Source organism: Schistocerca piceifrons, unplaced genomic scaffold (assembly GCF_021461385.2).
Source record: "Schistocerca piceifrons isolate TAMUIC-IGC-003096 unplaced genomic scaffold, iqSchPice1.1 HiC_scaffold_265, whole genome shotgun sequence".
In the NCBI taxonomy this organism is placed as follows: domain Eukaryota; kingdom Metazoa; phylum Arthropoda; class Insecta; order Orthoptera; family Acrididae; genus Schistocerca; species Schistocerca piceifrons.
This window is the reverse complement of record NW_025728477.1, coordinates 22,501-27,500: the sequence shown is the minus strand read 5'-3', so window position 1 is coordinate 27,500 and position 5,000 is coordinate 22,501. Positions and strand designations below refer to the sequence as shown.

The window sequence follows — 5,000 nt, the reverse complement described above, 5'->3', positions numbered from 1 at the left end:
CAAAACATACCGCCATCTGTAGGTCTCCCGCAACATGACCTCCTGCAACGACGCTACCGCCATCTATGAGACGCCAAGCCGACTAAGACAGCGATGGCGCCACAGTGGCCGCCTTTCGACGCCACCCACAAAGGCTGCAGCCTCTGTCGACCATAGCACCCAATCTCCAGTGGCTCTGCCGCACGAAGCCGTGGACCGGCAATGACGCCACCCGCACCCGTTCGTGCACCACCCCAACCGCCAAACTCGCACCTCCAGCGGATGAACGGCGGACGTTTCCCGCACTCGTAAAGTGCAATCCACCCCTATAACTTGCGTTTCATGAAGAGTTATTTCCAATATGCGACATTCCCGCTGTCCGTATACATGAGCCGCGACCTGTACCACTTACGAGCGAGAGACGCGATCGCGTTGCTCACTGTACGGCGTCCGATACCGAGCCATCAGCATGTCGGTCCCCATGCGCGTTGCACTCGCACTCGCAGTCGCAAAAACGTGGGGCAAATATATTACGCGGAAGAGTTATAACAGACCGAGCCCCACTGCATGGGGGGAGTCTTTGTCACTAATGTACACAGATGGAACATTTTGGACTGGAACCAGATTACCCGTACACACGGCGCTGATTAGTAATCAATGCAGAGCCATCAAACTACAGCAAATATACACAACTGTCCGTATACATGCTGAAAGAGTCTGCCCAAAATGGGAACCACACGTCAGCCAGACACTCTGATCACGCACCACTCTCTGCTTCTAACAGGCGCACATACAATATGTAAGCACCAGCATGGAACAACATCCAGTGCATCTTCTCCGCCACATTACACAATCCACACTATCACAACCAGACCAGGAGGTCCGTGCGGAAAATACAATATCCCAGCCTTTCGACATCCACCATTGCGCAGACCAGGCACCAACACCCACACATGTCCTATACAACGGTGCACCCAACATCACAATAGTACCTCCTGTCACAGCGCACAAACAATGACATGAGTCAAAGACACAGGTCTCACACAAGCATAGAATTGGAGCGCCGCCTCTAATAAGCCAAAGGTGCATCCTGACGTGACAAATCTGATCATGTCACAAGCATTCACTTACTATAATCACTATCAACGAACCTGCCGCCCCCGCCCCCCCCCCCCTACACCTTTCCGTACAACAACGTGTAACCTAACCTAACCTAACCTATGTTGTACCTTAACCTAACCTATGTTGTACCTTAACCTAACCTATGTTGTACCTTAACCTAACCTATGTTGTACCTTAACCTAACCTATGTTGTACCTTAACCTAACCTATGTTGTACCTTAACCTAACCCATGTTGTACCTTAACCTAACCCATGTTGTACCTTAACCTAACCCATGTTGTACCTTAACCTAACCCATGTTGTACCTTAACCTAACCCATGTTGTACCTTAACCTAACCCATGTTGTACCTTAACCTAACCCATGTTGTGCCTCAACCTAACCCATGTTGTGCCTCAACCTAACCCATGTTGTGCCTCAACCTAACCCATGTTGTGCCTCAACCTAACCCATGTTGTGCCTCAACCTAACCCATGTTGTGCCTCAACCTAACCCATGTTGTGCCTTAACCTAACCCATGTTGTGCCTTAACCTAACCCATGTTGTGCCTTAACCTAACCCATGTTGTGCCTTAACCTAACCCATGTTGTGCCTTAACCTAACCCATGTTGTGCCTTAACCTAACCCATGTTGTGCCTTAACCTAACCCATGTTGTGCCTTAACCTAACCCATGTTGTGCCTTAACCTAACCCATGTTGTCGCCTTAACGTAACCCACGTTGTCGCCTAAACCTGCTCTGTAATTGTTATACGACTCGTTCAATTACTGTAGTGTTGCCCACCCGCAACCCTCGCAATATAGTTCGCTACTCGCACTGCCCGCACCCCTGTGTATCGCTTCATGTTAAACACCTTGCAAGTCTTGCTCACTTTCCACATGCTCCTGCTGTACACTGTAATGTGGATGGCAGCAGGACGTACATGCCGCCCCTCCCCACGTCCCCACCTTGCCCCCTGCCTTCGCAAGCTGGTTGGTGAGAAGTTTGCATGTTCAATGCCCTTCGCATGCGACGTACTCAGGCTACGTTGTGGTGCGGCCTGTGTCAACTGTCCGCTGATGTCGTACGCGTGAACCACAATCTGTACTGCACATTCGTCCTTATGTACTGAATGATACATCGTGGCACATGTGTGACCGCACAACGACTGCGCCCAAAAACGGCGGACCATACAGTGCAAATATTGTGCACGCAGCTACGTGTCGTCTCCCTATGAGAGCTGGATTGCAGTGTGGTACGCCATAGAGACGTGTGGGAGGAACGGACGCCGTGGATGGCGATCAGCATGAGCTGTCTGTTGATGTATTCGGACCTAGTCGTCTCTCCTCACACACCGTGATGGCATGGTGCACCGCGTTCCATATCTGCGACATGCTACAGAGGCCGGTTGACAGTCGTTCGAGCAATGGACATCGCATACGTACGGGGGCCACCTTCCACGTATTGTCTAGGCGTGCACATTTTGTTGCGTGTATGTGGGCAGACGTAGTGTGGCGTGACACCTGACACAGGCATGCAATAATCGTTGAAGTTGCAAATGGCGATGGACGCCTGCGTTTTCTGGTGAAGTTACGCAAATGAACAAATGGTAACCTGTTGTGGTGCGGTTGTTCTCGCTAGGGGTGAATCGGTGATGGCGACGATAGGTTGAGGTACTAACCGGTTGTTCCAGCGATACCCACCATGCCGACGAAACTGAACGGCATCTGGGTGTGAAGCGATACGCGGCGGTGGCTGGGTGGGACCGTCCCCGGCCGGTGAGGGGGCGCCTCCCGGCGTGCTGGCCGCGCGGTGCGTGGGCGCACGCGCTACAGCCGGCTGGTGGGGGCGGCCAGTGGCAGGCGCGCCGGCCGACGGACGCGGCAGGCGTCGCAGCTGCGCGCCGGCGCACCCTGCGCGCGGCGCCGTGCGGCCAAAGTAGGTCCTCGCGGGCCCGGTGCGAAGCGCGGTGGACATCTTCAGTGTGCTGGTCCGATTGAGGACTGTGTGCGTTGAGGATGCGCCGCCGCCCGGCGCTCGGCGCCGCGACGCCGTCTGCTGCTCGGTCGCCCCAGCGGTTCTCGCTGGTGGTTTGTATCGCAGCTGTGCGGATGTGTTGGCGCGTGCGCTGTGCTGGGAGAGTTCGCTTCGGCACCCAAGTGGGGCTTTTGTCCTTCTGTGGCGCTGGCGTTGGAGCTGCCGGTCACCGTAGGTGGCGCGTGTTGTCTCCCGCCGGCAATGCCACGACAGCACGCTCCCGGGCCTCTGTCGGCAGCGGCAAGCTCAGTTGGGAGCACGGGTGGTCGCACCGAAAGCGTCTACTCGCCTAACTCCGGGCGATTGCGCCTCTCTCGAACCCGACCAAGTACTTGGGACGGCGCTGCGCGCCGCCGGGACCTGAGAGGGTTTCGAGGTGTATTGTGCAGGGGAGCTCAGCCTCCTCCTGTTTGCAGAATGATTGAGCGGACGCTTGCGTGTTCGCGCGGGCCCCCGGGACACACTCCCGGGCGGCCGGCTGCTCAGCTCTAGTTGACGCAGCTCCCTGGTTGATCCTGCCAGTAGTCATATGCTTGTCTCAAAGATTAAGCCATGCATGTCTCAGTACAAGCCGCATTAAGGTGAAACCGCGAATGGCTCATTAAATCAGTTATGGTTCCTTAGATCGTACCCACGTTACTTGGATAACTGTGGTAATTCTAGAGCTAATACATGCAAACAGAGTCCCGACCAGAGATGGAAGGGACGCTTTTATTAGATCAAAACCAATCGGTCGGCTCGTCCGGTCCGTTTGCCTTGGTGACTCTGAATAACTTTGGGCTGATCGCACGGTCCTCGTACCGGCGACGCATCTTTCAAATGTCTGCCTTATCAACTGTCGATGGTAGGTTCTGCGCCTACCATGGTTGTAACGGGTAACGGGGAATCAGGGTTCGATTCCGGAGAGGGAGCCTGAGAAACGGCTACCACATCCAAGGAAGGCAGCAGGCGCGCAAATTACCCACTCCCGGCACGGGGAGGTAGTGACGAAAAATAACGATACGGGACTCATCCGAGGCCCCGTAATCGGAATGAGTACACTTTAAATCCTTTAACGAGTATCTATTGGAGGGCAAGTCTGGTGCCAGCAGCCGCGGTAATTCCAGCTCCAATAGCGTATATTAAAGTTGTTGCGGTTAAAAAGCTCGTAGTTGGATTTGTGTCCCACGCTGTTGGTTCACCGCCCGTCGGTGTTTAACTGGCATGTATCGTGGGACGTCCTGCCGGTGGGGCGAGCTGAAGGCGTGCGACCGCCTCGTGCGTGCTCGTGCGTCCCGAGGCGGACCCCGTTGAAATCCTACCAGGGTGCTCTTTATTGAGTGTCTCGGTGGGCCGGCACGTTTACTTTGAACAAATTAGAGTGCTTAAAGCAGGCAAGCCCGCCTGAATACTGTGTGCATGGAATAATGGAATAGGACCTCGGTTCTATTTTGTTGGTTTTCGGAACCCGAGGTAATGATTAATAGGGACAGGCGGGGGCATTCGTATTGCGACGTTAGAGGTGAAATTCTTGGATCGTCGCAAGACGAACAGAAGCGAAAGCATTTGCCAAGTATGTTTTCATTAATCAAGAACGAAAGTTAGAGGTTCGAAGGCGATCAGATACCGCCCTAGTTCTAACCATAAACGATGCCAGCCAGCGATCCGCCGCAGTTCCTCCGATGACTCGGCGGGCAGCCTCCGGGAAACCAAAGCTTTTGGGTTCCGGGGGAAGTATGGTTGCAAAGCTGAAACTTAAAGGAATTGACGGAAGGGCACCACCAGGAGTGGAGCCTGCGGCTTAATTTGACTCAACACGGGAAACCTCACCAGGCCCGGACACCGGAAGGATTGACAGATTGATAGCTCTTTCTTGATTCGGTGGGTGGTGGTGCATGGCCGTTCT

General features: G+C 54.2%; 1 non-coding gene across 1 annotated transcript in view; it reads left to right on the top strand.

Moving 5' to 3' along the window:
• The first annotated feature begins 3,617 nt into the window (after positions 1-3,617).
• LOC124743816 overlaps positions 3,618-5,000 on the top strand; it is a 1,909-nt gene continuing 526 nt past the window's right edge. Inside the window, exon 1 of the ribosomal RNA XR_007010572.1 lies at positions 3,618-5,000. This exon is cut by the window's right edge and continues 526 nt beyond it. This is a non-coding gene — a ribosomal RNA (small subunit ribosomal RNA).